General features: G+C 40.9%; 1 protein-coding gene across 1 annotated transcript in view; it reads right to left on the reverse strand.

The window, feature by feature from the left end:
* Positions 1-12,666, reverse strand: part of CCDC40 (coiled-coil domain 40 molecular ruler complex subunit) — a 762,745-nt gene that overhangs the window by 71,385 nt on the left and 678,694 nt on the right. The window lies entirely within an intron of this gene.

A 12,666-nucleotide genomic window follows, 5' to 3' on the forward strand; every position in this document is an offset into this window, starting at 1 on the left:
ACTACCCTATGCATTAATCACACAAAAGGTAGCCTGCAGGCTACATTTCTTTTTTACTCTTTCCCGAGTTGAACCATCAGGTTCCACTGAGCTTTTGTAAGAGTACCTGATACATTATCCATTCATGTACCCTCAAAAAGTCCTTACTCCCCACGCACACTACCCATGCCTGAACCTTAAACACTCCATAGTTCAACATAACAAAAAACTCAATAGTATCCATATACACAACACATCTCTGAACCCTAAAATCTCCATACTACTCCTATATACTTCTACATATTTAAAATAATATTATTAATTCCTACTTAATGAGATTTAATATTCCCTTTTTACAGTATATATTTATTGAAACGTTTTAATTAAAATATTACTTTTTTAACTAAAATGCATATATTACAGTATTTATTAAATAAAGAATTCATTTGAATGTTATTTTAAACGTAGCCCTGGCCCCAAGAGGTTACATGATGAGGGTCATGAGTACAGAGGTAATGGAGAGAGTTTGGAGTTTTTCCATCCCATTTCCCAAACTCCTATAGAGTCTAATTCCAAGATAAGGTATCTGCGGCTAGATGTCTTTATCATAATGAGGCCTATAGTGTGGTATAGTGGAGGGACGTAGACTGTTGTTGAGTGAAGTATAGTGTTGTTGAGTGGAGCATAGTCAAGCGCGGTGGATTGGATTGGAGTTGGGTAGAGTGTAGTGGCATAGAATACAGTAGCATAGAGTGGAGTGGCATACAGTGAAACAGTGTACAGTGGAGTGGTGAATAGTGGAGTGGCATAGAGTGAAAGAGCATAGAGTGAAGTGGGGTAGAGTGGAGTTAAGTACAGTAGAATAACATAGAGTACAGTGTCAGAGTGCTGTGGCATACAGTGGAGTGCTGTTGACCGCAGGAGCGTAGAGTGTAGTGGCATGAAGTGGAATCGCGTACAGAATGGAGAACAGTTGGTAGCATCTAGGGGCATAGAATGTCGTAGAGCAGAGTAGAGCGGAGTGGCATAGAGTAGAGTGGTGTAGAGTGTAGTGTCATACAGTGTCATGTTGCGAAGTGGTGGAGTGGCATAGAGAGGAGTAGAGTGTTGTAGAGTGAAGTGGCATAGGGTACAGTGTGGCAGAGTGGAGTGGCATAGGGTACAGTGTGGCAGAGTGGAGTGGCGCAGAGTGTCGTAGAGTAAAGTGGAGTAGTGCAGAGTGGAGTAGGGTTTCAGAGTAGAGTACAGTAAAGTGCTGTGGAGTGGCATAGAGGGAGTTGCATAGAGTGCCGTGCAGTGGAGAAGACTGTTGTAAAGTGGCATAAAGTACATTAGAGTATCGCACAGTGGCATAAAGTAGAGTCTTGTAGACTGGAGTGCAGGGGCATAGAGTGGAGTAGTGTTGTAAAATGGAGTTCCATAGAGTGAAGTAGAATGTTGTAGAGTGGAGAGTTGTAGAGTGGCATGTCATATAGTGACGAGGAGTGGGATGAAGTGCCGAACAGTGAAGTAGAGTCAAGCGAGTGGAGTGGTGTAGCAGAATAAAGTGTCAGTGGAATGGTGTTTCGTACGGTAAAGTGGCGTGCAGTAGAGTGGAGTGGTGTAGCACAGAGTGGAGTAAAGTGTCATATAGTGGCCTGGCGAGTCGTAGAGTGGCGTGTTGTAGAATTGAGTGGAGAGTCGTAGAGTCTAGTAGCATAGAGCAGCATGAAGTAGAATAGAGTGGAATGAAGTTGAGTGGAGTAGTGTGTCAGAGTAGAATGGAGCAAAGTGGGGTGGTGTAGCATTCTGGGAGTTGCATAGAGTGTCGTAGAGTAGAGTCGAGTTTTGTACAGTGGCACAAACTGAATTAAAGTGTTGTAGAGTAGAGTGGAGGGGCGTAGAGTGGTGGAGAGTGGAGTAGAGTGTCAAGTTGTAGAGAGTCATATCCTAAAGTATCATGCATTCAGTGTCATGGCTAAGTGTCATGGCTTACAGTGTAGCTGCCTAGAGTGTTGTGGCATGGAGTATAGTGGCGTAAGCGTAAAGTGGAAAAGCGTAGAGCAAAGTGGCGTACAGTGAAGTGGTTTAGAGAGGAATGTTGTAGAGTACAGTGGAGTGGAGTAGAGTGCTGTGTTGTACAGTGGAAAAGTGTGTCATAAAATAGAGTGGAGTAGTGTATAGTGGGGTGGCATAGACTGGGGTTACGTAGAGTAGTGTGTGGCAGAGTGGAGTTGATTATCCTCGAGTGTAGGAGCGCAGAGTACCGTAGAATGAAGTGGCATAGAGTGGAGTGGCATGGAGTAGAGTGGACGGGTTTGTCACAGAGTGTGGTCAAAACAATATTGCGGTCTTTTAATTTTGCATGGGCTTTCATTACCCAATCATATACTGTTTTTGTGCCTTATAACTTTACACCTATTTGAACCAATATATGTCTACTACCTAAAAGTATCCCTTTCCACTCCATAATCAATATTCCTGCCAATTTTCAGGAAAATCTGTCTGGCCATTTTGGCACTGCGTCTGTCTAAAACATTAATTGGTGGAACAACGTGTTTTGGGACCCTCCCTGTTGCACCCCCTTAAATAATCGCCATGAAACTTTGCATCATCAGCCAATGTACAAAAGGCAGTAGGTCTGCAAAGTTTTGTGGAGATTTGTCAAATGGTGACAAAGATATTCGCTATCATAGGCAACAATCAGAGGAATTCTTATCTCTTGGATTCCTACATTAAAAAATAATAAATATATATATATAATACCTACTGGCCGTCACCAGTAGTTAGATATAGATAAAAGCTAGTTTCCATAGGAAAAGAGTATTTTGTTTTGCCAATAACTTTGGCGTTGTTTGAAGAATCCTAACGAAATTTTCAAAACTAGTTTGACACTCACTTCAGCTGCTGTCATGAAAGTTTTGGGAAGATCCATCAATCAGGGGCGAGGAGTTGGCCTAACGGCTAGGGTGGTCAAACTCAAATCTGGGGAACTGGGTTCAAGTCTCGGCAATGACGCTGAACATCCTGTGATTCTGGACAAATCACTTAATCTCCCCGTGCCTACCAAAAATAAATGTGTCCTCATAGCAACTGGTGCTATGTAAATTGCTCTGATACCCAATTCGGGTCAAGTTCGCGCTATATAAAACTCTCTCTAAAAAAAAGCAGTGGTCGAGAAAAAGGGGGTGGTCTCAAATCGCATTTTCCCAATGTTAATTCCCATAGGATCTTTAGATACAGTTATAGCCCGAACTGCAGAACGGAATTACACCTAATTTAGCAGAAAGGTAGATATTGGTCCAGGAAGTGCCTTTTTGGGTTTTGGTGTAACTCCGTTCAGAAGATGCAGAGTAATTAAAATAAATTAAAATATGCAGATATAGGGACGGGGATCATCAGAGGATCGGACAGTCCCCGATCTCAAATCTGATTTGCTGCCAGCACTTCAAACCGGGAAGTGTTAGAAGCCATCAAGGGGCCTCCAGGTGCACTACTGGTTGGGGGAGGACGTCCTCTTGGCTGCTGAGTGTCCTTGGGGCCAAAAGCCCATGCTGTTACCTCCAGTAAGTCCCACACAGCACGACTGCTGAGAGGTTATCCGAAGCCCGACCTCTTTTTCCACCACTCTGCAAACGCTCCTCCTGGTGCACTACTAGTTGGAGATTAAGTCCTCTTAAATGCTGAGGGTCGTTGAGGCCAAGAATCCCTCCTGTTACCTCCAGTAACTCCCACATAGTGGGATTGCTGAGAGCTCGTGGGAGGCCCACCTCCGTTCTCCACCACGCTCCAAAGGGGTCTTCTGGCGCACAACTGGTTGAGGGATGAAGTCCCCTTGGATGCTCAGGGTTCTTGGAGGCCAACAACCCCTCCTGTTACAGCCAGTAAGTCCCACACAGTTTGGTTAACTTAGTGGCTTTGTGAGTGGCTGTATTGGAGAGTGAGTGTCTGTGTGAGTGGCTGTATGGGTGGGTGAGTGGTCCTCTGAGTGCTTGTAGGGATGAGTGAATTGGTATGCAAGTGGTTGTGAGAGCGTGTGATTAGTTGTATGGATGTGACAATAGGTCTGTTGAGATGCTGTATGGGTGAGTGACTGGCTGTCTGAGTGATTGTATGATTGAATAAGTGGGTGTGCCAGTAGTTATGTGGGTGATTGTAAGGCTGTGTAAATTGTTGTATGGGTAAGTGTTTGAATGAGTAGTTGTGTGAGTAAGTGAGTGGCTGGATGGGTGAGTGAGTTGGAATGTGAGTGTTTGTATGGATGAAAATTGGAGTGTGACAAGTTGTATGTGAATAGGTATGTGAATGGTTCTGTGGATGTGTGAGTGAGTATATGAGAACTCTGTGGGGGTGTGAGTGGGTGTGCGAGTGATTCTGTGGATGATGTCATCAGTGAAGTCATCAGTGATGTCAACAGTGATGTCACAGCCCATGTCATGAGTGATACATGTGAGGTCAAAAGCAGTGCATTGCCTGGGCGTAGGTTATAGCTAGCTCAGGTAACTATAACTGCTGAATTTACATGGTTTCGTACAAGTGAAATCTGAGCCAAACTATTAAGTCCTAGTAAACTTTGTTTTTTTCAGTGAAATAATATATATGGGGCCTCACATGCATTATTTTTTAATATAGCTGTGTGGCTCCCCTCCAACAAAAATTAAGGTGAGGGTTCTTGGGGCTGCAGGGGGCCAAGTGTCCCCCCCGCATTACAGTGAATTAGCCCAGTGGAGTTGGCAGTCCCTGGGGCTGGGCCACCCATGCATTATTTTTTGATATAGCCCTGTGGAAGTGACGTGCCCGGGGCAGCAGAGGGGCCACAAGCGCCCCCACATTTCAGTGAATCAGCCCTGGGTTGGTGGCAATCCCCGGGGATGAAGGTGCCCGTGCGTGACCCCCAAGCATTATTTTTAATTGCCCCCGGGACCTGGTCCGCCTGGGGGCCTAAATTAAACGAAACGCTAAAGCCTGCGCTTCATTTTTTAAAAACTGTTCAGCAGGATTCGCAAATTAACGGCGACTCCCATTGGTTTTTGTTTTTTTAATGCTTTTTTGGACCATGTGCTCCCCATGGGACCCATGAACAGGCCTAGGGGGTCAGAGTGATACTACCCTGCACCCTTTTCTTTTTTAAAAATATTTCTTCTTGTGACTCGGGTCAGCCAAGGCACAAGATGGCTGCCAACACTTCCTGGTTTGAAGTGTTGGGTGAGTGTCTGATAAGTCTCAGTGCTCCGTCCATCATATCTTTCTGTATGCTTTGAAGTGTTGGCAGCCAATCAGATCTCAGGCACAAGATCAGGAGGGGTAACGGATCCACCGTGGCCTCAGTTGTGTATCTGAAAATCTTTAACTTTCTCAGAAACTACTGAACAGATGTACACCATTTAACAAAAAGAGTGCTTTCTGGACGGACCAAGAGCTACCTTGCTGCCAAATTTGGTGTAATTCCGTTCAGCAACTCAGGCTGTAGCTGTGTCTAAAGTTTCCTATGGAAATTAACATCGAGAAAAAGCATTTTGCCCCGCTCCCTTTTTTTCAGCCCCCGTTTGACGAATCACCCTGAAAGTTTCAAGACAGCAGCCGAAGAGACTGCACAAATAGTTTTGAAATGTTTGTGAAGATTCGGCAAACGATGCCAAAGTTATTGGCAAATCAAAAAACGCTTTTCCTAAGGAAAATAGCTTCTAACTATAACTTTGTAGAGGCAGAGGCACTCCCACATACTGGGACCACAAGACGACCTTTGACTACCATTGTTTTAATTGACTTTAGGTGTTTTCTTGAATGTACGACATCATGTTTCTTGCATGTGCACTTTATTCCTTGAAGATTTCTTTTGTGTCTCCTTTTAACTGCAGATGGGGAGTGTTTGCTTGTTACAGCTTTCCAGTAACAGAATGTGTGGGATGAGCATTTGAAAGCATGAGAGAGAGAGGTGTGAAATGTACTCCTCGGTCTCGGATTGTAGTATTATAAACAGTGGTGCTCAAATGTACATTATGTTGTAGATTGGGAGATGAACTGTGTAGTGCTATAGGCAGTAGTGCACAAATGTGAATTGTGTTGTACATTGGGAAGGAAGTACTATGAAGTTCTTATTATTGGCTTTGACATGCCCTTATGCCATCTTGAATTCTGAATCTGTCTAGCTTGAGGTTTGCGCACACAGGCAGGCCCCCAGATCACTCAAGTTGCTTAGGCTATACACGTTCAAGGTTGTTTTCAGTACTTTTGGAGAGTTTTGTAAGCTTCACTAAGATAATGTGTGGAATGCATGCTTGGTACCTTTCAGAGCAGAGCTTGTAGTTGCCAGAGAAATGTGTGGAATGTACAGCTCTGTCTCAGAGTCAAAATACACTGGCCCGGCCAGCTTCTGCCTTTACCCTGACACAGACTAGTATTGTCAGCTCGAATTTTGTAACAGAAGAAAGGGTAAAGTGAGGTTTCTAGATATTTCTCCTCAGGTTGAGAAAAAGGTATTAAAGGCGTAAAATCTTTGCACCCAGACGGGAGCTCGTTGTAGAACAGGCGTGTTGCCACAGGGAACTTTTCAGGGTCTGATCGAAGCTTCTGCCTGGCTGTCAACAGATCCTCCAGCCGAGTTGGCAAGAATGCAGAGAGAAAGCTTTCGGTGAGGTTTTTTCTTTTGATTATTGACATTGTGATGTGTGAGTGTGTCTGTGTGCACATTAAAGTCTCCAGTGGTTATAATCATCTGAGGTGTTTTCTTTCGAATATTGGCATTGTGATGTGAGTGTGTTTCTGTGGGCACATTCAAGTCTCCAGTGGGTATAATCATCTGATGTATTTATTGATGTATTTAGTGTACATATATCTTTCTGATTTCTTGCAGTGGACGTCCAGTATTATTATCTGCTTGTATTTTATACCATGCATTTAACAGTTGCATTTGCTTAGTGTGTTATTATTGCTTGCACACATATATACGGATGAAATGTCACCTTCAAGAATAAAATAAAGTATGTTTACATACCTCCTGCTGCTTGTCAAGTGCTTCTTTGCTGCAGAGCACTTTGGAATACAATATATATACATATATATACACACACACACACATATATATATATATATATATATATATATATATATATATATATATATATATATATATATATATATATATATATAATATTTGATGGCGTTTTTTTCTTTTTCACTTTTTTTTATAACCATTTGAGACAATTTACACAGATAATTTCTGTTTTAGCTGTGCTTGTTTTGGTTATTACATGTCAATCACATTTTTGTATTTGGACTTTGGATTTGTGATTATCTTCATGAAATGAGTATTTTTCTTATTTGTCTTAAATGCGTTAATGACAAATTTTTGGATTAATGCAAGCACATAATGTTTAATATTCTGAAATGTTATCTTGTATAATCATTTATCATAACATCGATATATGCAAATTTATGCTCTTCAAATGTATAAATGATTTATTTCCCACAGTGAAATTTCAGAACTTTGATTGTAGGCATAACACTACTTTTAGATTATCTGTATTGGGACAGCTATAAAAATCTTTTTCGACGCCACCCACTAAAAAATATCTCCTGTCGCTTTCCAAACTATCATTACTGTATTAGGACTGTTACTATTTGCTAATTAATTGCTACAATGTAATTATCTCACATATAATCGTGTGATATATTTAAATGCATTTGTGCAGGGAATACGTGTTTGGAAAACAGACTTGTAGTTTATACTCGCAGTATGTTTTCACTTGTTTTCATTTGTGTAGTTCAACTTATCACCTGAGCACAATTAATGAATGTATTTGATCACAGTTGTTTGAGCAGCGAGATTATGTGAGCAAGGCTTCACATTAGCCGAAACGCGTCATCCTGCCCGCCATTTCGCACCAGTTGTAATTTAATAAAGTCACTGCAGCCAGCAGTGTATGCTAATTTGGAGTTCGTGTCTTTCTCCGTTGGTGGTCACAAGCGCCGGAGCGGTAATTGGATATATATATATATATATATATATATATATATATATATATATATATATATATATATATATATATATATATATATATATATATATATATATATATATATATCAAGAAACAAGGTTGCCCAAATGAAGAAGCCGCACATGAGGAGTTGACGCCCTTTTATTGCAGAAGGCAGCAGGTATGACACACCATCACACTTCGAGTACAATTGCCAAAGTTATCACCAGACGCGTTTCAAACTCCATCGAGTCCTTGTTCACAGGCTGTTTGGCAAGAGGAAACAACAGACTTTCAGTGGAGCACATGTTAAATACACCCAAGTCCCGCCCTGGATGGGCGTCGGCACAGAATGCCTCCTGGTACCTGTAGTCCACCTTGGTACAAACCCCTGTGGGTGCTGTTGTTTAAATAGTCCGCAAAATATTTTTCCCCAGTGGGCACAGCATGCCTGCTCCTGCTGCTTATGTAGTCTGCAACAATGACCTCCTCATTCTGACAAACGCTCGAGTTGCCCATTGGGCGGGATTTCCTTTTGAATAAAAAAACGTTCAAACACTCACCTGCTTTCTTCGTCTGTGGCAAGTGAACAAGGGCTATCAATGCTCGAAACGCGTATGGCTTACTAAGGAGATGCAGCGTGCTGGCTGTATGCTGCTTGTGGCGTGCTGTGCAGAAACCCCTATCTGGGTGACCATTCCTTTGAGGGCAGCTTGTGGAGAGAATATATATATATATATATATATATATATATATATATATATATATATATATATATATATATATATATATATATCAACACGCTTGCCACTTTATCCCCTGGATACCCGAAGAAAGGCAAGTGCAGACCCAAATAGTTTTCAGTGGTTTTATTGTGCTACCACTCTGTTGCCATGACGCGTTTCAGCCGGAAGCAACCGGCCTTGTTCACTCGACAGTGCATGGGCAGCAGTGTCCCCTTTTTGTTTTTAAAAGTGCATTCATACTACATGACATAGCATAGACATAAAATACATACTCTATCGCAATGTATACAAGTTACAGCTTAAATGCCTGTAATTTCATTTCATAAACATAAAATATGTCCTAAAATATTTAAAATAAATTTATATATATTAATTTTAGTGACAGCTTAAATGCATGTAAACTTCATACTTTAGAAAACAGAGTATATCCCAAAACAAATGACTTATTTTGTATAATTATATACATGTTACTGTATAATACAGGCAAAATTTAATCAGTTTTGTGAAAAATCCTGCATGAATATCATTTGTCATTTGTCTGTTTATGGGTGTAAAGACATATTTTATATCATATGATCAAACTCCATACCCCAGTTTTGTACTGACATGTCTATCTGCTAGTGTCATGATAAAGTGACTGAGTGCTCAAGAAAAAAAGAAAGAAAAATGCCCCCATTATCTTAGACAAGCGAGACCCTTGTATAAAAATGTTTTGTGGGCAAAAGTGCAAAGATAAATCTATTTCTGCAAAGGTAGTGCGAGCAGCATTAGCAAATAAATAATCTATTATGTAAGTTTTAAATAATATTTAGTTCCTAATAATTTAAGTGTGCCAGTTACGACTAGGTTTGAGGGAGATAAAAGTAAAGGAAGAACAACTAGGTAATAATCTCAAGGACAAATCAATAGATTGGTTCCCACATAATGATCTATACACTATACAAATGGGTATATATGTTAGAGACAATTAAGACCATTCAAACAATCAACAATTTAAAATTCCAGGGTGCACAAAAAGACTCCGTCGACAAATACCCAATAAATAAATACGTAAATAAATAGATAAATAAATAAATACGTTTTAAATACCGGATAAAAAATCACTAGGCCCAATATGTGCAAATAACAAGAATATAAACCATTGGTGCCCTGATTGCTTACAGGTATGTATGTAAATCCTCACAAGTGTTGAGACCTTTGGGATGTTTAGTATCTAATTCTAATATATATTCGGTCTCTAAACATCGTAATATGGCCTCTCTGTTTCCACCTCTTTTGTAGAGAGGTACTGTGTCTAACACATAATATTTAAAATGTTTGAGACTACTCTGATGTTGTTCTTGAAAATGTCTCGCCACAGGGTAGCTTGGACTGTTGTTCACAATAGCTCTGGTGTGTTGCAAGATTCTCCTGTGTACAGGCAATTTAGTGCTCCGGATGTATGTAAGGTTACAACTACATACCAAGGCATAAACTGCATAATCAGTTTTACAAGACAAGTATTTAGATATGGTGTGTTGTTATAGACTAAAGGCTGTTTGGTAATTCTTAGTGTTTACACCATATTGAAAAGCCTTGCAGTTAGGACACTTGTAAAAGCCATCTTAATCTGGGAGTTAGCCATGTATTAGGTTTTCATATCCTCAGGGTTATTTTTAACCAGTGAGTTGCCCATCGAAGTACTTTTCCTAAAAGTTATGGAAGGTTTCCTGGGCAATGCTCCTCCTATAACGGGGTCTCCTCTAAGGATGAGCCCATTGCGTCTTATAATGGCCCTAATCTGTCCTTCCTGCAGGTTATATCCCAATATCAATCTTGCTGGTTCTTTCACATTGGCATCTGTGGCAGCGTTAGACCTAGGCTTATATTTCCAGAGTTCCTGTCTTGTTTGAGTTCTAGTTTTCGATATTGCTGCTTCCATGGTATGGTTTTTATATCCACGTTGCAGGAATCTGTTTTAAAATTGTTCCTGCTTTTCCCTCATGTCATCTTCCTCACTGCAAATTCTTTTAATATGCAGCATCTCCCCATAGGGGATGCTGTTGATTAAGTGAGGGGGTGGGTACTTTTTGCATGCAATATTAAATTGCCCGCTGTGGGTTTTCTAAACAGGGTCGTTGTCAGCCCATTTCAAGATACATATACCTTAGTGTCTAAAAATGTGATATGTTCTCTGCTAATGTCACATGTAAATTTTAAATTCATATTGTTCTTGTTTAGCTCAGAGACAAATTCATGTGCACTTTCTATTGACCGATCTCAAACTACAACAAGCATTTACAATGCAACGGTTTCGCCTTTGGAAAATTTAGAGCTATTGGCAATGTAAATGACAATGCCATTTATTTATCTGTTTTCAAAACCAACACATAAATACAAATTTTGTCATTTACAATGCCAATAGCTCAAACTTTTCCAAAGGCGAAACCTGTTGCATTGTAAATGCTTGTTTGTTTTACTTGCGGCTAGCATCATATGTACGTTCTAAGAAAAGGAATGAAGTTAGTGTGAAAATGCAAAAAGAAACGAAAAAAATTGTGTCACAATCCTTTTATGCAGTCTTAAAAAGCCCAGAGGCATTGGAGCGCTTTATGTGAGTACCAGAAAACGTTACATAGGGTCATATATATATATATTTTTTTTTAGTTTCAAGTAGATTAAGTGATTGCCCAGAATCACAGGATGTTGAATTGACGCTAAACTTGAACCTAGTTTTCCAGTTTCGAAGTCAACTATGGCCACAACATGTCCTGGTTGACTAAAGTAATTGTCATCTGGCAGACAAAGGAGAAGCGCAGAGCCTGATATCTACTTTGCTTGTATGGAGTGGATGAGTACAAAATTAAACAAAAGAGCTCCCTTGCTGGCCCTCACCAACCTCCACCACCCATTGCTGAAGTCCTCTCCCCTGCTGCAGTACCCTGAAAAGTAAGTGCTAAAGGCTTCCCTTCAGCAGCTCTTTGCAGACATTCACACCTGGAGGGAAGGGAGGCAGGCACAGCTCACGCTGTGACAGTTGGAATGGAGCAGCCCATTGTCATTCTGCCTCGGACATTGGCCTGCTGGCATGACTTCATGGGCATGAGAGGGCCTGTTTGCTAGGGCTGTAACAACAGCCGTTGACGCTGTGCACCAGGGGTGGAGTCCATAGTAGGCCAAAAAAACAGTTCGCCAACTGGCCTCAGCCAGAGGCCTATCAGCCGATGCCAGACTGCCTGCCTTGCCAATCCGAGGCTGCTCTTAGAACTCTATTACCTCATTAAGATAGACCATACTCACGAGCAGGACTTTAAGCAGGATGAAAAAACTGGGGAGTTTGCAATGGCCGATGCAATTAAAGGCGTGCCTTATAAAAACATAAGCTAAAAATCTCAGGGTAGTGTGCCGCCCGACTGGTATTTTGCTTTTTCTGCATCCAGATATATGATACAACAAATAACATTATACCTACAACAAGCCAGGGCTATTGGCTTTGTCAGTGGTTTTTAGTTGCATAAGATAAATAAGCAGCAACCATGGCTTTGTTGTATATAATAATGAAATTGCTTCAGTCCTCAAATGATGGGACTGTGAAAGACTAAAAAGCGTTTCTGTGAAGTTATATCAAAGGTTTTGAGCAGTGATTCTGCAGCAGAATTAAGTTTTTTTTCATCCAGAAGGATAGGGCAAAAATGGAAAGCCAATAGGGACCTGTCTCAGCGCCCACTTTTAAGAACTAACGGTGCTGAGCACCAGAATGGCCCGGCCCACTTACAGCCCTGCCCATTAGCACTTAAAAGAAGCCCCCAACATCCTGCACTGTAAAGAGAAAAGAAAATACACACGATAAGGTGAAATGTTATGAAGTCGTTTCTACCATATTCCTAGTTTTTTCTGTTAGCAGCGACATCAGATCAGTACAATGTTTTCAATAAGCTGGTACCGAGTACTGGCAATTTTATTTATTGAGGGAGCGTACCTGCACTGCTGAAGAAAAACCTAATACT

The sequence above is a fragment of the Lissotriton vulgaris genome, chromosome 7 (assembly GCF_964263255.1).
Source record: "Lissotriton vulgaris chromosome 7, aLisVul1.2, whole genome shotgun sequence".
NCBI classification, from domain to species: Eukaryota; Metazoa; Chordata; class Amphibia; order Caudata; family Salamandridae; genus Lissotriton; species Lissotriton vulgaris.